General features: G+C 31.5%; 1 long non-coding RNA gene across 2 annotated transcripts in view; it reads left to right on the top strand.

Moving 5' to 3' along the window:
* Window positions 1-21,796, top strand: part of LOC110598229 (uncharacterized) — a 119,568-nt gene that overhangs the window by 3,374 nt on the left and 94,398 nt on the right. The window contains exon 2 of one of the 2 annotated variants that reach the window (XR_005727901.2): window positions 15,973-16,029. The exons of the other annotated variant lie outside the window; for it this stretch is intronic. This is a non-coding gene — a long non-coding RNA (uncharacterized LOC110598229). The remainder of the gene's footprint in view (window positions 1-15,972; window positions 16,030-21,796) is intronic. 2 annotated transcript variants of the gene reach the window in all.

A 21,796-nucleotide genomic window follows, 5' to 3' on the forward strand; every position in this document is an offset into this window, starting at 1 on the left:
TCAACTGTATCCTACAAATTTAGTGAAAATATGTCTGGTCATTTTTCTGCCAATCAGATGGAAATCTGATTTTATGAGCAATATATAAATAAATAAAAATTTATGTATGTAATTTTATTTGGTATTAAACTTTTGGATCTGGAGATGTGCCTTATTATTTCCATACTTACTAACGCTTCTAGTAATTTTGCCTTTTTCTTTTGACAGGCTATAATTTATTTCAATATGGAGGAGCCTGATTTTTAAAGACCTTATACAATAATAGTTTATTTCCTTCCACATATAAGGCACCTGATAAAAGTTGGTGGAGGGTAATGATGTCATATCTGGGAACTGTGCTTAAAATCTATACCATTTAGAGTTGAATTCAATAAAAGTGAGGGTATCTTGAACTCTACATATATATTTAGTCTTTGATATGAGATAGTTTCAAATGTAACTAGATAGAGGAGTTCCTAGGTTACATAAAATATATACACATTTTACATTCTCAATACACCAAATTGTTTCTAGTCTTAGGACTTTTGTTCCACCTATTTCCTCCTTTTGAAATATTCTTCCCCAAGATGGATGTGATAATATACTCCTATAATCCCAGAAACGTGGGATGCTGAGGAATGAGGATTTCAAGTGTCAAGCCAGCCTAGGCAACCTAGTTAGGCAGGCTCAAAAATAAAGGCTGGGGATGTAGCTCAGAAGTAGAGTGCCCTAAGTTCAGTCTTCAATAATGGAAAACAACGAGAGCAGCAACAACAACAATGGCAGCATAGAAATATGCCTCCTCCAAATTTTCTAATTATAGGCTTCTTCTTGCCATTCAGATGACAGCTCATCAGTTATCTCTTTAGGGAGTTTCCTGATCACAGTAGCTCTTCTATTGATATATTCTTATTTTTGGCATTCTTGGCTTTTGTTTTTATTGGTTTTGATCTTTATTTATTGTGTTTTTCTATTAGAATGCAAACTGATCGGTAATAATATTCTTATTTTTCTTGTTTATTGCTATTTCTCAAAGACCTCGATTTTTTAATTTGGCATATCACAAATATATGGTGAATATTTGCTAATTTTGAACAAATGGTTGTTTTCATATTAAGTCAAATATATTTTTTGACATTGCTACCATATCTTGAATAACATTAAGCAGGAAGTCATCTAACTTCCTGTGGTTAAGTTTATGGAATTTAGGTAGGGAAGTAAATTTGGTTGCTCTCCTCAAGGAACTCCTTCTCTAATGAATTAAAATAGGTGATAAACAATACTTGTATTATAGTAAAGATGAAATGGAGAGCTCATTGGGAGCATAATGGATAAAGTGCTTATCCATGTCTTTTTCTTTTTTCTTGACTCTTCTGGGAAGAGGATATTGTTCATGTTCCTTGCAGCTGGACATGGCCCTGTGACTGTTTCTAGCCAAAATACTATGAACAGAAGTGATTGTGTTTTGGCTAATGCACTTCAGGATAGTATATAGCTCTCCAGATAGCTCTTACCTCATTATGGTGATCTGGAAGCACATGTTAAGATAAAAGCACAGGAGATAGGACTGGCATTCACCCTTGGGAGCACACTGACATGGAAAGCTGCCAGATCTTCAGTGGACTTTGTATGAGCAAAAATTAACCTTTGTGCTGTTAACCGTTGAGATTTTAGGGTCAAGTTTCTGACTCAGTTTATTCTGAATGATACAGAAAACAATGAGAAGAGGACCTTTGAACTGAGTTTTGAAGAACCAGGAACAAATGATAGGACAAAATCTGCTTGTCAGAGGCTCTTCCTTTCTTGGCTTGAACCAGGTCCCTTAAAATAGGGACAAACTTAGAGATGGTAGGTTAATATTTCAGATGCTAAGGAAGATAGTGCCATAGTCTATTAAGTTTCAGAAATTGTCTGTTTTAAGGCCTGTTGTATTTACTGTTTTTGCAAATACATCTCCCCTAACTGAAAATAATAGTATGTAATAGCAGTTGGCAGAGATGACCAAAATGAAACATTTTGCCTTTAATATGTACATTCGGAAATGCCTTTAATCTTTAAATGCACTCATTTATGATTTTTATGGGTACAAAGCCAGTTTTGTTGACTTTAATGATGATTTCATCTAATGATTTTCAAAAACAATTTCTAGAGTTTTTTTATTCTTGGAAGTACATGAAAATGACTATTTTTCATGCAATCATCAATTTGCTTTATGTATTTAGCTCCTAAATAGTAGTTTATTCTTATTTACAAATCATTCCTTCCTTTTTTCTGTATAAGTTGTGTTTTATGAAACAACAACCATGGAGAGGGAGTCCATCTGATCATAGGCAGAATTAACATTGCTTGAAAGAGCAGCATTCTTTTTGTGTACTCAAGTTAATTGATGCAGTAATTTAATCATTGAGATGCTGTTCACATTTCATGTTTAAGTCACTTAAACTTGATATTTTTTCTTTTTTAGAATGTCTAGGTTGATGAGCATTTAAATGGATTTGTAGCATTTAAAAATGTCCTCAAAACTGATTGCAGCATGACATCTATCAGATTCTGTATTCAGTTTTAGTTTAGTTATTTTGAAGCTTTCAGATGAAAAAAAATCCAAATTTAATATTCTGCAACAGGTTTTTCCATCACCATGCCAAAGCCCAGAGGAGTGCAATATATTTTTTGAGTTTTAGTCTTCTATTTTTTCCTTAGGTTATTTTTGACCCTAGATACTTTTTCCTTTAAATTTGACAGAGCTGTGATCATGGCTCTGACCTCTAGCCTTGAAAGAAGACGAGTTATGCCTCTCAGGAGCGATGCCTCAGGCACTTTGCAAGTTGGCTGGCAGGGATTATTTCCCAGGCTGTGAAGCAATGACCTTCTACAGAGAGTGAATGTCTGCAGTGCACGTAAATTCCTTCAGCCATGATTGAGAGCTTTAGGTTTGTTACCTGCTCTATGAATCAGAGTCCATTCTTTCTCTATGGAGAACGGGTAATTTAATGCTATATTTAAAGCCACATGTTATGTGCTCACATGTCAGTTAATTTACTGTTGGAGGTGAATATATTCTGTTTTTGAGCCTGATTTAAGGTTAATTCAGAAGTAAATCTGAAAACTTGGAATAAAAAACTAGCATGACTTAACTGTGATTAGAGGGCACCTTACCTGTTATTTCTAAACAAAGTGCCCTGTCAGTATTCTTTTAGTATTCTTTTAGCTGTCCCAACTTGTCTAGTTTTAGTATCCCAGAGAGGATTTCTCTTGCCTCCTCAGCTATCATTACAACAATAATATGTTGCTGATTGCTATGATATTTTTGGAATACATTAAAAAGAGGAATGAAATTTAGAATGACTAATAAATACTTTTGAATCTGTAGGATGGCATTCTGGTTTTATTCTCTGAACAGAACTGTCAGTCTGAATTCAGTGAATTTCTAGAGTTTTGAAAGAATTATAAGAATATTTTTCTTTTTTTCTGAGAATATAGTGATTCCAGAAAAAGCACTTATACATTTTTAAGATCAAAAAGGATATATTTTTAAGATAAAAAATATTTTCCGTATTATGTGGTGACTTCTTATGTGTTAAGAATGCCTTATATATTTTAATTTCTTGTGAAAAATCCTATAGCTAGTTTCAGCATGAATCTGACAGAATTATGGGAAAGCTAGAGGGACTTAAATGAGGCTATGTGTTACTGAAGGCCATAAGAAATCCATGGAAAGCCAGGAAAAGGATCTATTACCTGTTAGGAAATGCTACTAGGTATATCTCATATAGTATTCCATTTTGTCCTAGTTAAAAAATTATCTGCTGTGGGTAAAAAATATTTTCAATTTAAATCACAGGGATCTTTTCTGGCAACAGGACTACCAATGTAATACTTTTTTTATAGGACCGGGCACTTTGATCTGAAATAAAATTTGAAAAATCATTCATTCCTTCATTTATGCATTCCAAAATGGATAAGGGATTCTTAAAGTGTCGGTGAATAGTACTTGAATTAACAACTTAATCAATTCTATTATCAAATATTTTTTCCTTTTCTAGGGTTTTAATCTTATGGAGATTAGTTCTTCAAAACGATTGTAATTTGTTAAATCTAGCTATTGAAATTTCAGTGGCTAAAGCATAACTTAGTACTAAAGTTATATCTCACCATTCTGTTTTTTGGGGGGTGGGGTACGGGGGATTGAACTCAGGGGCACCCTACCACTCAGCCACATCCCCAGACCTATTTTGTATTTTATTTAGAGACAGGGTCTCACTGAGTTGCTTAGTACCTCGGCTTTTGCGGAGGCTGGCTTTGAACTCGTGATCCTACTGCCTCAGCCTCCCAAGCCACTGGGATTACAGATATGCACTACTGCACCAAGCTCACCATTCGTTTTTGCTCAGTTTTATTGTTCTCTTAGCAAAGAAAATTTGATATATTTGAATGTGGTTAAAAATATCTGGTCTGTGGAATCTGGCAAAACATAGGAGGAAAGCAGAAACAGCACCATTTTTTTTTTCATTCGGTATTATGATGGCATGGGATGATTGGATATTGGTTGTAACATTTTATCGTTTTATCTGCCAGTAGCCTTCACTCTCACCTTTGCTTTTCCCTCCCTTCTACTGTCCCATCTTCCGTGATCAATATTTTAATTTCACGTGTACAAAAAAATATCTAGAGTGATATAGCCAGGATAGTAATTACTTTTCTCTTTTAAAGTCAGCATCAGAATATAATTTAATCATTGAGTTTTAATGATCTCAAATAGGATAATAGTATGTTATAACTTGATTTGTAAGCCTGCTTTTGGAAGGGTATATAAATTATCTTTGTAGAATTGTATAGGGTCAAAATGTAATGAATGATGTAAATCAACCCGATTTATAGTTTATAATTTTTTTCCTCATGAGCAGTCTCTGCCTTGTCCTTGGCTTTCCCAGTTGGCAACAATCATTCTTTAAGATCTTTTCACTGGGATTATGATAGAGCTTTCATAACTGTTTTTACTTGTCTCAGGTCCATTCTTTTAATTTACCTTCTAGAATATAGCCAGATTGATCTTTTAAAATCAGATTGTTCTTCATTTTTCCAAAATCCCCTATTACCATGCATCACCTTCAGGAGAATATAAAATATAGTGATGCTTCCTTTTAATTGTAATTAAAATTTTCTGAGAACATATATACAGTATGTTTATTTAATTAGAAAGTACACATGTATATAGGTCTGAAAATACTAAATATTAAGTACATTCCATAGTAAGTACAAAAACAGAATTTTAAAAAGAACTTCTAATGTTTTCTTTCTCTACTCATGTATTTGTCTTGCGTACCTTTGGGTATGGGCACCCAACTTTGGAGAACTCTTATCACTTGCCCTTTTTCTTCCTAAACTAGAGCCACAGCTACATAATTACAATTATGTCAACTCCTTGTATTCTCTTAGAAATATCTATCTCACTCCATTCACTCACTCACACAACCTCTTATTGTGTATTTCCCACTTAATTTTTAAGACTAAGTTCATGTGTCACCATCTCAGGAAAACTGAATTGTATCTCTTTGTCTCCTTGCAAAACATCCTAAATTAGCCTTTCTCATGTTTTGAAATATATATAGTTATTTTTTTCTACCACCCGAAAGATTAGGAGCTTCTCAGGGGAACAATTATCTTCTTCATCTTTATATGCAAGAGGCTGTTGTTCCATATGTGTTAATACCCTCAACAGAAGTTAAATGAATTCATGAGTGTATCAGGTGAAAGGGAAGGAAGTAGGGAGGAAGAGAGGGAGAGAAGGGAGGAATTAATATTTGAGCTGGTGACTGGTAGAAGGAGGATTTTAATCCATATTTTCATGGCTCTTTGATGTGAATGATAAGTAAAAATTCAAATAAGGTGATTTTGCATTATTTTTAGGCGAGAAGCTGTTTTTATTATATATCAGAATCAAATGTAAACATCTATTAAGAATCATCCCCCCTGCCTTTTCCCAGGTTTTAAATACTTACCTTTTCGTATTGAAAGCTTTGTTTTTTTCTTTAAATTTTTTTTTCTGTTTTATGTAATGCCATAGGAGTAGCATAAGTACATAAAATATTGAAAGAAAGCACCAAAAAAAGTACATAAAATATTGAAGTGCTTAAAGTTCCTTTTGAAATGAGTGTGAGGATAGAGTGAATCATAGGAAGCAGGTTATGGATAAGGATAATGTATTTTGATGATATTCAAATTCATTCAGCAAAGACTAAATAAGTCAGAGCAGATTTGCTGGTTCATCAGTTGTGCTGCTTCTGCATTCTTATTAGTAAACTGTAACACATTTTACAAAGACTCAGTCTTTTTCCACAGGGCACAACTGTAGGTTAAGCCTAAAATGCAACTTTCATTATAGATCATTCATTGAAAGTGAAGTGAAGCTATTATTATATCTCTCTGAAGAGGTATACTGGCTACTCTCCTTTAGAATAGTGCATTATACTGGATTAGTTATTTAATACTTTATCTATTACTGAGACTTGGAAATGTGTATAAATGTCCCATGGGGCTTATTGATACTGTTAGAAAAACACTATATATATATACTGAAAAAAAATTGGAATCTTCACCCAGCCTCTTAAAAGTTAAAATGTAAATATTTTCCATTTGTTGTTTTTAAGTAAAATTTTTTTTGAGAATTTACAGAAAATAATATTTAATCATTTGGTTCACTGTAGTAATCATTATTCTGTGACATTGATATAACCAAATTTCCATTTGGTTGATAACCTGATTTTGAGCAAATTGAGATGTAAAAATAGAGGGCTTTTTCTTTTTTATTTATTTGGATTTTCTCATTGAAAAATTAGAATAAAATGCATAATATCTACTTTTCCATAATGGGCTAATCACTAAATCATAGTTAATTTTAGGCAAATTCGTTCTTCTAAGGGGTCAATAGTCTCCTTGGAAATGACTGACCCTTTTCTCCTGCAAATAATGAATATTTGTCACCTTTCTGTGATAGTGGGGCTTGAACTTTTTTATTTCCTTAAATTTAAAAGGTCCAAGGTATTTGAATACTTCAGAGTTATTTAAATTAAACTGTATCTTGTCATTCTTTTTTTGCTTTCTTTATTTATTAAAAATTTATATGTGACAGCATAATACATTACAATTCTTATTACACATATAGAGCCCAATTTTTCATATCTCTGGTTGTATTCAAAGTATATTCACACCAATTCCTGTCTTTATACATGTACTTTTTGGATAATCTTGTCATTCTTTCTAGAAGGTTTCAAATATGATTCAAATTTGGAAAAATATTTTTCCAGCTAGTAAATAATTTCTTAAATCAAGAGTTGAAATTTCCCTATTTAAATGGAATTGTCTTCTTTTGTTAATGTAATAACTTGCAATAAATTGACAAATCTCAATTTATGATGTGTTTATTTCAGTATCTGCCCAGAGTTGTTATATATTTACATGGGTTATCCCATGAAACATTTTTAAATTGTCATCTTTATATATTTGTCTTTTTTGTTGTTGTTCTTTGTGGTAGTACTGGGGATCAAACCCAGAGCCTTGTGCATACTAAACACTGCTCTACCACTGATCTAGATGCCCAGAACCTATATATTTTTTCTTAAAAGGTGTAATATAACATGCTAAATGTATATTCTAGATGCATTCCTGTGATATACTGTGCTGAATCAATTATAGCAATTCTATATGCTATATCTACTTTTGGTATTATAGTTACCATACATTTATTTGTTTCTGATTTAACCTTTCCAACTGTATGTTTTCATTACCAAGAAGAAATATGGCTCACAGACTAAAATTTCCAAGCACCATTAATGAAATAAAAATGAATTCTTCAAAGTTGAAATGACAATGAAAAAAAAATGTATTGTAGTAATGGATCTAGATTAATAACATTGATGTTGATTGATGAATTCACATGTTTTTATAAATATGAAACTTTAGTAATTCATGTGAATGGGATTATTCAGGACTACTTTATATGTATTAATGAAGTAGCCTCTTCAAAAATGGTGCTGGGAAAACTGGAAATCCATATGCAACAAAATGAAATTAAATCCCTATCTTTCACCTCGAACAAAACTCAACTCAAAATGGATCAAGGATTTAGGAATACAATCAGAGACCTTGTGTCTAATAGAAGAAAAAGTAGGCCCTAATCTCCATCGTGGGATTAGGCCCCAACTTCCTTAATAAGACTCCTATGGCACAAGAATTAAAATCAAGAATCAATAAATGGAATTGACTCAAACTAAAAAATTTCTTCTCAGCAAAAGAAACAATCTGTGAGGTGAATAGAGAGCCTACATCTTGGGAGCAAATCTTTACTCCTTAAACATCTGATAGAGCACTAATAACTAGGGTATATAAAGAACTCAAAAAGTTAAACACCAAAAAAAAAATAACCCAATCAATAAAAAATATTCTTGTTAGAACTGTATTTCATTTCTTTCTCCTGTTCTTTTTGCTTTAATTGTATAGCTACAATAATATTTGGTTGAAGTAGAGTTTTAATGATTCTTGGATTCAAAGGCTGTCTCTGCTAATTATAAGCTGTGACTTTGGGCAAATTACTTAACTTGTGCCTCAGTTTTCTTATCTGAATAATGGAGTAATTAATAGCAATTTTCTCATAAAATTTTTATAATGGTTCAGTGACTAAATACATGCGCAAAGCATAGAGTAATAGTAACAGTAATTTTAACATTTGAGTTATTGCATTCTCTTTGTTGTTATGGAAATAAGTGCTTTTGTTCTTGAAATGGAGAGTGTTTATCTACTGACTACTTGGAATAATAAAGTGAATTGCTGCTGGGGAGTGAAATTGGCCAAATTATGTTATGTGCATGTGTGAATATGTCACAATGTATCCCATTATTATGTAAATTATACTGTACCAACTAAAAATTAATAAAAATACAAAGTGAATTGCATGAGTAAATTCTCTCATTATTGTAGTTTATTGTTGTAGTTGTGCCCTTAGAAGAAAAGTTATGATAGTCTTCAAATAATTTGGTTTTTCAATAGTTTAAACTTCATAATAAAGGTTATAAAACTGTATGCAACCATCACTACTTTCATTGTGACCATTTGGCACTTTTTAGGTTAGTAGTTACAGCAATAGATTTTAGCAGTGGATTTAGACCTTCAGTATGTATGCTCTGTGAACTCCAAGGATCTAAGGTTAATATATATGAAAGTAATTTTAATTCCAATATTTTAAAGAGATTACAATAAACATTGTGCTGTATGGCTCCTAACTACTCTTTGCAATAGGCATAGATTATTATCCTATTTTTTCTGATGAAGACTCATGGAAGAGTCATTAGAAGAGGTAAAATGACTTCCCTGAGATCGCATATCTAATCATGGTGATAACGTATGAAATTGGGCTTATGTTTTATATTTGTTTGATAGTTATTTTTAATTATGAAAAAATCTCTATTACATGTGACAGATTGCTTTAGGAAAAAGGTACTTGCAAAGTAGAGTTAATATGCTGAGTATCTAAAAATTTAAAGCCATTGCTATTATAAAATGACCAAGAAAGAAGGTCTAATGTTAAAATTGCTTTTTTCAGTTTAAGTGTCTGAAAGATTTGTAATCTTTGGCTTTAGGTTGTTTTCATAATATGAAAGGAAAATATAAAATATCCAAGAACTTTTCTTAGTTGTTTTGAAAAATATAATATTCACAGTTTTTAGTAAAGTAGAAATGCCCAAATTAGAATATGTTTGAAAAAATAAGTCTTTTGATAAATGTGTTGGCATTTCTTAATATAGGCTTATTAACAATAAGTAAATGAAATTCATAATGCAGTATTTACTTTCTTGCCCATTAGCATTTTTATAGTGAGAATCTGAGACATATACCAGTTTTTGTCCAGTTGTATTGAGATACTAATCTACCCCCAAATTTCAGTGATAACAATATAGTCTTATTAATTGTGCATGTTATATTTCTATTGAGGGTTGACATATAACCTTTACATTGTTGTTCTTTCTTGTGTGGGCACAGAGAAAGGAAGGCCACAGTGGAACTGCTAGTGATGTAAAAGTTCCTGCTTGATAATGCTAGAGGTCATTTAGACTTATTCATGATTTTTCAAAGTAAGTGGGTGGGAATGATATTGCTCTCTTAAGAAGAATTGCTAGGGGGCTGGGGTTGTGGCTCAGTGGTAGAACACTTGCCTAGCATGTGTGAGGCACTAGGTTTGATTCTTAGACCACATTAAAAAAATAAACAAAGACATACATTAAAAAAAAGTATTGCTAGGAAGGTAATATATAAGGAAGACAAATAATTTGAATTAATAGTGTAATCACTTATAGGTGATATTGAAAGTCCTAGGTATAGAATCAGCTCAAGTTAAATATTAGGGTTTTCTATGGAGGGTGCTATCTTTTGAGCAATATCTCAATTTTTTTTTAAAAAATTTTATCTCATGAGGAATATCCAATTTTTTTTAGTTTTTTAAATATTTGAATAGGATTCTAATTTTTTGTTGTTATATTAAAATTTCCTCTGCATTTCTTGTGTCAAGAAATTTCAAGGCTTTTGGCTTTAAGAAATAGAATCCCACATCAAACTGGTGTTAATGCAGTGGGATAGAGGGTTGTGTGGAATACAGAAATGCTAGGGAGCCCATGGGTAGAAGTACTGCTGAGCTTATGTGGGGCTGAAAAGCTATCAGGAATCTATCCCCTGGTCCCCTGCTTCTTCTCTCCTGTTTTCTGTGTGTGTTTCCTTCTTTACATGTGAGTATTTTTCTCTATATTTTTATACATTTAGTACTTAGTGGAAGCCCCCTAGAGCCTGAGTTTACCTGTCACTACTTCAAAAAAAAAAAAAAAATCAGAGACTGAACTATGCTTTCTGAATCTTAGTTCTGAATTCTCAGAAGAGAGAAGAACCAGCTGGTAGGTTATAACCAGCTAGGGTCATGGAATTTAAATTTGTATGGATAGGAGAGATGGAAGGAGGACTTTATAGGAAGAGATAGACAATAGATAGACAATACAAAAGTTGTCTGTTTATGCCAAGGTTAGAATTCTTATCAAAACAAGGAGCTTTAAAATGAATTTTCTTTATTTTTAATAACATCTTCATGAATGTTTAAAAGAAATTGTCAGTTATTTATGTATTTATTTTTTACTCTTTGATGAGAGAATTGAAGAACACTGATAACACTGAAGGCAACAAATGGGTCATTTTTGATGTGGTTAAATTTTATAAAAGAGATTTGGGTCTATCCATTTTTTTGCATATGCTTTATTCCTGTCTTACCCGATAGCAATGTTAGGTCAATGCTCCAGATACACTAAAAGCCATCTGCCATAAGATCTATGTTGATGCTTGTTTTCTAGACTAATTTGCCCATGCTATTCCATTTATTTTTATTTCTATTTCTATATGCTGGAAAATGGTTAGAGTCAACAGCAGGTGGCAGTGCAAGCAAAGGTTGTGCATTTGGTATCAGCTTGGAAAGGAATATTTTTCAAACCTACATGAGTAGGTTAAATAAAGGAGTCATTAAATGAAGACCTACATTTATCTTCTATTAATTTAATTTCAAGATTTATTTTAGGAATTAGATGAAATCACAAATGTATTTAAAAATATCAATTTGGAGACTGAATTTTGTTTTGATTGTGGAATCAAATAACTGTTTGTTTTACCCGTGTTTGTTACTTATTTTACAACCAGGAAAAAAAAAATCTAAGCACCTTAAATTAAAAAGATTAGGTAGTTTGAATCCTGTTATAATTTTCAGTAAAAATTTCACAGAAACATCATTTATTTCTGTAGATGTAAAGTTATTTTGAAATTTTTCTGGCAAACTTTAAGAAAGCTATTTAAAATAAAACCACTCTGATTAAATAGGGTAACAAATTTTTGAAAGTTTAAATTGCTGCTCAATTACTGCTCAATAAATATTGAAGTAATTTAAATAGCCATTTTTAGCTATAATTCCATGGACCATATTTTTTAAAAAATTCTCTTATTTTAAAGGAAAGAAAACTGGACTAAAAAAGGAATTTTTTGTTTTAATTGAGGTATTATATTTGATTTTTCACAAATTTTGTGTTATTTTACTAGAAATAATGAAGACTTTTGAGGATATAAAGAACTGTTGAATATTGCTTGGATTTTAATAATGCTATATGTTATTTGAATAACTTACATATGGCTTATTTAAATTTTCATGTTTAAATGTCCATATATCACCTAGATATTACATAAGAGCAGGTTAGTTGGTTTCTGTTACTAATCTAATTATTTTAAATTATTAAGAACTCGAAATAAATAAAATTAGAACAGAATCCAGAGGTTATCTTTGCTCAGATGATGAAGAAAATTAAAATGACAACAGTTCACTGAAGGAGAGATTTAAGATATGGAAGGATCTTGCTATATTCTGACTGGATTCTGAGACTAGTTTAGGAATGACTGAAGTTGCAAATTATTATTTTATTTACTCACAGTCTCAGGGCTCTTTAATTCAGTAGGTATTTATTTTATTATAATGAAAATTATCGACAAATTCTCTGTCTTCTCCGAAGTAAAAAAAGAAAAAAAAGATAAGCATATCTAAATTATGTTAAGATAAAATAGCAAATCATCAGGAGATTTAAGTATGACAAAAGGACTCTTAGGCATAATTACATATTCCCCAAAGGGGCAGCTTTATTCATGAAAACCAAACAAGACAGAACCAAATCTTAAATTTTCCTTCAAGGATTACATTAGAATTAGGAAATGAGATGGAAACAGTCTATTCATTGTGGGATAAATCATTTTGAAATAGAAACACATTGCCTGTTCTTAATAAGATATCAATAGTTTATTGAAATTATTAACTAAAACCACAGTGTTTAGTGTACTTTTGAAATATAATCATGATTAAATTCTTAATCATTACTCCATTAAAACCCATTATTTACATACAATAGTGTTTATTAAGGTTAGACAAATCACTGTTGCTTGAAAAGTCTCAGGTCAAGTGTACAACCAAGTGAGAGTTCCTTTGAAATAGAATTATATCAGGTTGTTCTATGGTAATCTATGTCTTAAATTACAGAACAACTCATTCCCAATCAATATAATAAATTGATTTGTAAATGTTTCAGGCAGGACTGCTTTCTTTGGATTTTGTCTATTTAATGTGCAGTACAGTTAAAGCATCTTTTTTTTCTGCATAATTAAGTCTGTGTTCTTGGCCTTTCATTGAGTTTAAACTGGGTTTAAAAGGCGGAAATGTATGTTAGGGCAATATTATGCACATCCATTATCTTAGTCTTATAAATATTGAAGCTTTCTTTTTCCTCTTTGGTGAGAAGTAGATGAGAAAATAAAGCTGAATGCCCTGAATTTGAGTGTCCCCTTTTGAGGACTCTGTTTTGGTTGTTGAAAAAATGAACTAAATGCCTTCAAGTGTTTAAATTGCTTGAATACATGAGAACATCCATTATTTTTATAGCTATGATTATATTTAAATTACAGTATATGATAAAGAATAAAACAGAATAAGATAATGATTTGAATTTTTAGAAATCTGACTAATTTTATATTAATTAGTTAATATATAAGTGGAAAGAGCTATCATGAATAAGAAATCCAACTAACATTGAGTACATAAAATATTGCCTTCTATGTATTAGACACTGGGTTAGTTTCTTTCTTTCTTTCTTTTTTTTCATTTGCTTCATAACAGTTTTCCTTATCTAAATATAAGGAAATTGGAAAGTTAAGTTATTGAACCTAGGATTAAGACAAAGGTCTCCATATGGTATTTCAGTTCACAAAAACATATTGCTTCACCACCTAGTAGTTTTCAGATATTAGGGATATGGAAATGAATCAACTCAGTTCATATCTTCAACAAATTCATATGATAATCTATTAGAAAAGACAGTTATTCAAGTGAATAGTTTACATTCCCATGTAATAAGTCCTAATAATAATAATAAGTACAGGGAAACAGGAGAAAATTATTTTTTATAAAGGGAGCTAAATTTGTAATCACTGAGATGTGAAAAAAAGTACAGTGCTGAAGAAATAAAAAGTAGTCTTGTAGGACTGATTTTGAAGGGTCTGTAATTTTATCGCAAGTAGGTTAGGACTCCTGGGTTACTCGCTTTCCATCAGTTCTCATTATTTGTTTTCTAAATGGTTGTTGATAATGATGGATTTAATAACTTTATATTTTGAGTGTACATTATAGGATTCAAAACCTCAAGTTATTGAAGATTAATACTTTTATAAGTTTTCTTCATGAAGTATTTACGTGTAAGATTTTGTAAGATATATTTGACAAGATAGTGTTTAACAGTAGTTATTTGCAAATCCCACAAAGCATATTCCATTTAAAAATATATATACACATATTAAAACTATAGATTTTAATTATTGTGAAAGAATGCATGCAATATGAGCAACTGGTAGTGGTCATTTGGCAACTTTATAACAGATTTTTCAGTGTTTATGAAAATAAACAGGGAATTTTATGTAATATACACGGTTGCATTGTAAGATAGGTAACTTTAGGATTTTACAGTGTTTGGAGAATAATTGAAGTTAATAAATATTTGTGGAGCTGATAGTCTTCTGTCTTTGATTTTTTTACTTGCTGTCATCATAATGACATAGTGAACTATATTTAGGCAATCTTAAGAATAGGTATCTTTCTCGGGTTGGTAATCTTTGTGCTATTTTATCTGCTGTTTGAGATAATTACATTTTCAGATGGGCAACCTAAAATTTTATTCCTAATTTTATTCATTTATTTATTTATTCAATCATTACACTACGTGGGATTTAACCCAGGGCTTCATTCATAATAGGTAAGCTATATTTCTAGTCCTTTTTATTTTAATTTGAGACAGGGTCTTGAACTTGTGATCCTTCTGTCTTAGCCTTCAAAATATCTGGCATTACAGCTATGTGTCATTGCATTTGGCTCCGAATTTTTATTTTGAAAATTCATTTGTAATTTGAGAATTGATAGACAGTTCAAATACTCAGAGCATCATCCTAAATAATATCTTATTTCAGCATATTCTATCTTCTGAAATGTTCTTTAGCCATTTGGGATTTCTTGTGGTGTTGGTTAGTGCTCTGTGTGGTTTTAATGAATAGTTGTATTTTGAAACCAAAATTATTTATTTATAGATAAATGTCTAGATTCTGAAGTACTTTACTGTACATACCCTTTACATATAGGTATATAGAAGGCTCAAGTTGCACTTTTCTTTAAGTTAAAAGTAACTTAAAATGTAAAGCATCAGCCTGGAAAGGAAAAATTGGTGGAAATTCAGTAGTTCTTCTCAAAAAGACTTTAAACCTTAGTTCCTCTGACATCTCTTTAGCTTTATCACTTTCTTCTCTTCATCACAAAGCAGGGGTCCGTATTGTCAGCATCATTGACTCAGAAATCTTGCCATTAAAAACTTTTCACATTTTTTTTTATGTTTTCTGGACATGAAACTTCAATGGGTTTTTAAAGAAATAAGCATTTTTTTCTTGTTATTATGGGTGCCGAATAAAATATAAAAGGTAATCAGTGACCATTATATATTTTTAAAGAGTTTTGAGTTAAGGGAGTTTAATGTTTTTGAGACAACATATAAATCAGTGAAACTGCAAAGTGTGTGTGTGTTTAACCTTGATATTGATTTTTTAATGTAATAGAGCATCATTTCTGCTGTTCATTTTGGGATATTGTACTAGATTAGAACTCATTTCTGTGCCTTGTGTAAACAGGCCCAGATTCTGAGCAGATTTCATCATACTAGTATCAGGAAATAAGAACTGTGATACCTAATCATGGCTTTACTGTTGAATTGTTTTGTGCCTGGGAGGCAGAATCTTAAATTCTTATTAGCTTGTTAATATGTCAGACATAATTGGAAATTAGGGAGTGCTTCCTAATTATTATCCTAGTAACTTCAACTCTATATACTTCTATTTTCTCAACAGTGTGAAGAGGTGTGAGCTTCAATTAATATTTGGGATTATGAAATCACAGATTTAAAGGTAAAAAGTGTGTAAATGTCATTATTCTAATAAAAATTCAAATTTACAAGATGAAACCTTTGAATAGCCTTGTATAAATTTCTCCCACTAAAGAAAATCCTAAAATGACCATTAGAGGGTGCAAAGGCATTGCAGAAATGAACAGACTATTCCCAGAATAAGAAATAACTGAGAGAAGTGCATTTTTGGACCACAAAATGCTTAATATTTCAGAAAGCATTCAAATCTTCCAGAGCATTTCTCTGAACATGGGATGAGTATATGCTCATCTGAATATAATCCTGCTTTTCTTACTTGATTTCTTCTGAATGAACAAGTTGTCACTATATTGCTTTTTGAAAAGCTTAAATAGGATCAAATCAGTAAAACAGTGTTAAAAAGGGGGGATGCCTTTGCATCTGCTGCTATCAAAACAACTGGATTTTTTTTAAGACAGTTTACTATTTTAGAGAAATTTAGATTCTAAGCCTTGGTCTTTTTCTTTAAAATGGACACTTGGGGAGAAGCAATTGATTCCTAGAACAAGAGGCTTTGGGAAAAATCTGAGAAAGACAAAAATGCTGTGAATGTCTTGTAACTAAATAAAATGCAAAATTTACATTAATTTTGAAATTTAGTCTTAAAATTGTTTTGTTTTAGGTAAGGTAGCTTTGTGAAACGTATCTGTAGGCTGACTATAATGGATTATTTGAACCTTAGCAAATTTTCAGAAATAAACCTAACCTATGCAAAACAACTAATCTAAAATTAACTGTAACTATTAATGGTTTAATTGACAAAAGGAAAGTGCAAATTGCCTCTAATAAAACCTGTTTTTAAAATACATTTTCATTGTATAGTTTCATTTGGACAATTAGATAAGATTAATTTTTTTCAAAATAGTATTTTTTGTCTTATAAATTTTGAAAATATTGAGATCTACATATCCTATTGGTTATAAGTGAGGAAATATAAATAATTGTTGGACATTTTGTTTTGAGACTGTATCTGAAAGAACTGCTTAGAAATAAGCTTTTTGGTGATTTTTATTTTTTGGTAAGCTGTCATATATAGAGATGCTTCACAGCTCACAGCATTCCTTAATTTTTCACTTACAGGATTCTTGACTCACAGGTAACCCCTAAAATTATCACCATTTCTTCTTTTTGGTGACCATTGTCCATAAGAGCTGAGTTAAGGGATGATTTGGTAATACGGTTCTTTACGTTGGCATGTATATGGGAAACAAAGTTGTGGGACTTGCTCATTTAGGTGGATATCTAGATTTAGCCCTAGAATTCTGATGCTAGTGATACCTCCATTTATACCTCTGCAAATTTTTATTTCAGGCTAATTGTTATAAAAAATTCTTGGGATGGAGAATTGTACTACAAATTTATGTATGGATGTCAGAAATTATCAGTGAGATTTGGAGCTACTCTTGCTCATGTTCTTACCTTCCAGTTTCTACTTGAGATGGAGAAAGTTGATTGACTTAGAGGAAAAAAAAATAATGTTCCTGCTAACCTCTCAGAAATATATTTTGGTAATGATTAGGAAGCTATACTAAGATTCATATTGATTTCCAGCATTAATAAAATAGGATGGTATCAATCTCAGCAGTATAAAGTAGATAATAGGATTATAGATAATATATTAATATATTACTAAAATATAATATATTACATATATAATATATATTAATCCAGAATTTGTACCTGAAGGGGAGAGAGAGGCTTGAGTATTTTATGAAGTATAATAACTAGTCATCTAAAAAAGGCCATAAGAAACATTTTAAATCTAGTTCACTTATTCTGTGTACAGTTTCTAAATGCCACACATTGATCAACCTGTTGATATTTCAAGATCAATCAGTTTTTAATAGAGATTTAAGGAGTTGAACTTAGCTTTTCCTTATATTCTATGACTACTCAGAAGACACCATATATGGTAATACTTTTAATAAACATTCCATTCATCCTGAAATAGTTTCTGGACACTACAGACTCAGAATAACAATTATTAAAGGTAGCTGGGTTTTCTAATTTAGTGTTGACATGGGCCTTCCAAGGCTCATTATGCTACATTAGTATTTGCCATAGTAGTAGTCAGTTAATTAATTTTGTACCTCAATTGCACAGAGTTTGTACGGTTTTGACATCTAATCTTAAGGTGACAGGGAGTTAATTTTTTTTTTAAGATGCCACACTGAATTGGTGTTTAAAAGAAGTTGATTTATGAGAATACATATTTTGTTATTGAGGCAGTAGGGGCAGCCAAAGGTTACTTCATTTATTTAAGTTATAATTTAAACTTATTCTCAGGATTCCATGCCATCCTTCAAACTCAAATTGATAACTTATCTTCTTTAAAGATATTAAAGGAAGGAAAAATCTGTAAGTTACTTTGGCGACTCATCTTAGTATAGAACAACCCTCATTCATTTACACAAGAAAGAATAAAGAATATTCTAGTTTGATATAAAAATAATACTTTATGATGAGTCACTCTGAGAAAGAGGGGGTAAATACGCATTTCTTCTACTCCTTTATGGAGGAGAAGTGACCTCTCATGGCCTTAACTTTCCCCATGTGTTCTCCTTGAAATAATGATGATCCTACAAATGTTAAGTGAAAGGAGACAAGGAACAGCTGTCAGGCAATGTATATAATTTGGGAAAATGAGAGGTTGAGAAAAATTGAATATTCTCTTCTCTCCCTACCTCCCCCCTCCCCCCCACCTCATCACCCTTTTTAAAAATAAAAGTTCATTGCTTTTCCTCTGGTCACATATATTTCTCCCAGCTCATTTCATCCCAAATTCTTGTCAGTGAATTCAATATTTAGTTTTGAAAGGTCATGGCACAGGTAACACTCTGACAGGAGGCAAGAGGGGAGTAAGAGGAGGAGGAGGAGAAGGGAAAGGAGGGAGATGAGGAAGTGAAGGAGAAAGAGAAGGAAGAGGGAAAAAAAAGAGAAAGAGAAGTAGGAGCTAACTTAAAGTGAATGTTGGGCAGGCTTAAAGTCTGGCAGTTTGTTTCAACCCCAAAACATAAGTTAATGTTGTCTCAGAGGTACAGTGAATGGGTGGAAAGTGAGGGAAATATATTTAGTATGAAAAGAATTAAAAATAGATTGGCCCTCTGTATAACACTAAGGCACTGCTCTGAGAGCCACAATTTTAAAAATGTAACATAAATCTCAGCTGTAGAAAATACAGCCATTAGAGTTGTTGCTTTTGAAACAACTAAGGTTTTTAAGTGATAAATTACCATTTTAAAGACATTTAAATTCTAAATTTTTATCTGTAAAGATAGATGGGGGTGAGGGCGGGGAATTGATTCCTAAAACAAGAGGTTGAGGTAACCCTGGTTCCTGGCTACACAAACCATCATATGGAAATCTGAAGAAAACAAGATATAAAATGCAACCAAGGCAGGAAATATATTTGAATAAGATGATAATTTTGGACTAATCTCTCTGGAGATGGTCTATTCAAGAATTTTGTGGATATGATGCTATTTTAATGAAACCAGCATGAGAAATGCATCATATTACTATATAATCACGCTGTGATAATGTTTCCATTGGATATTACGTCAGTGTTCTGTGTTCTGCTGATTCAAGATGAAATTTAAGGTGTTGATGGCAGACTGTAAAGTCCACAATTATTTGGATCTTGGTTACTTTATTTTCCTAATGTGATGCATTGTAAATTTAGACTTCTGGGGCATTCTTGCTGCTAGTTTTCATATTATATTGAGAACTGAGGAGTAAAGCTTGTTTTAGATGCATGCATCCTAGCTTAGGAAATGCTGGCTAGCTTTTTGGTTGGGAGAAAGAGACAGCCTCTAAGCATGTAAACAGTATCTATTGATAGATGGTTTTCTTTGAAAATGAGAATTTTATTTTAATATTTAGAATATTTAAATTATTTAAAATAACATGTTGCTTTTAAGTTTCAAATATTGTTTTGCATATATAACTGTGAAATTTAAGTTGTATGGAGTTTAATTTATGTTATAATGCAATTCTGGTATAGGACTGGGGGTGGGTGAAAGTGAAAATGATTCAAGAAAGTAAAAATATTGCTTTCTTTGTGAAATATAATATTGAACTTTCTTTGTGAAATATAATATTGAATTTTCTAGCTATTTGAACAATTTCCTTTCTACCATCAACCCACTCTAGTGGCTTCAGAAAGTGTCCATTTTTTAAAATATACTTAGGAATTTTGCCTATTTTCCATTACACAGATAAAAATTTAGAAACCATTTATAGATATTTTCTACTTCCTCCTTACCCATATCCAAATAATCAGCAAAATCTCATAACAACTGCAAATGTGTCTTGATTCTGTTATTTTTATTCATATCTACCCTAGTCCAACCCACCATCTTCTCTTGCCTTAATGATTATAGATCTCCTTAGTAAAATCCTACTTCTACTCTAACTGAACTCCAATTCATTTATTCATAGTGGCCATCATTGTTTTCAATTAATGAGCTTATTTTTGGAGTAGTTTTAGAGTAATTTTTCTATAAGTTTCAGATTTATAGAAAAATTGGGTAGAAATCCAAGGTTCTTCTCACCTCCATGACACCCCATGTTTTCTTCTATTAATAATCCTTTGCATTAGTGGGCTGTATTTATTATAATTAGTGAGCTAATACTGATACTAAAATCCATAATTGACATCAGGGTTTACTTTGTGTTGAACACCCTGTGATTTTCAGCAGTTTATAATGATACCATTATAGTATCATACAAAATAGTTTTATTGCCATAAGAATTGCCTGTGTTCTGCCTATTCATTCCTTGCTATCTCTCCCTTTGCAACCATTTTTTTAACATGGTAATTTTAACTTTTTAAATAATTTCATACATCTTGAATTGTCTAGCATGTAGACATTTCATTGTTTTTTTTCATTTAGCAATGAGTTTATGTTTTTATGTCTTTTGTGTGATTTGTATTGCTTAATAATACTCCATTTTGTATGGAGGTACCAAAATAAACATGTGTTTATTTTGGTACCTCCATACAAATTTAATGCAATACCTTGATTGATTCCCAGGTTTGGCAATTATGAATAAAGATGCTATAGACATGTCGGTGCAGTTTTCTGAGTGAAGATATATTTTCAACTTCTGTGGGCTAACTACTAAACATGCTATTGCTGTTCTCAGGTAAAAGTATGTTTAGCTTTGTAAGAAAATATGGAACTGTCTTAAAAGTGACTGTACTGTTTTGCATTCTCATTAGCCACAAATGAGAGTTCCTGTTGTTTCACATCCAGACCAGAAACTGGTGGTGTCAGTGTTTTGGATTTAACAGTTCTAGTAGATGTGTAGTAGTATATTCCCTTGTTCTTTCAAAGTGCTATTCTCATATGATGATTAACATGATGTTTATTTGCTATCTGTATATCTTCTTTGGTGAAATATTCTTTCACATATTTTGCCCATTTTAAAATTGGGCTGTTTTCTTTCCTTTTTGTATTCTTTGGATACTGGTCTTTTTTTTTTAACAAATATGCATTTTGGAAATGTTTTCTACCAATATGTGGCTTATCTTGCCATTCTCTTAACAATATCATTTGTAAAGTAGAAGTTATCAATTTTCATGAAGTCCAACTTCTCATCTTTTATTTCATGGATCAGGCTTTTTGTTTTGTTTCCAAGAAGGCATTACCAAATCCAAGTTCACTGAGATTTTCTCATATATTATCTTATAGGAGTTGAATTAAGGGGCATTTATTCAGTCCTTTTTTTGTGTGTGTGTCTGTGTT

Source organism: Ictidomys tridecemlineatus, chromosome 1 (assembly GCF_052094955.1).
Source record: "Ictidomys tridecemlineatus isolate mIctTri1 chromosome 1, mIctTri1.hap1, whole genome shotgun sequence".
NCBI lineage: Eukaryota > Metazoa > Chordata > Mammalia > Rodentia > Sciuridae > Ictidomys > Ictidomys tridecemlineatus.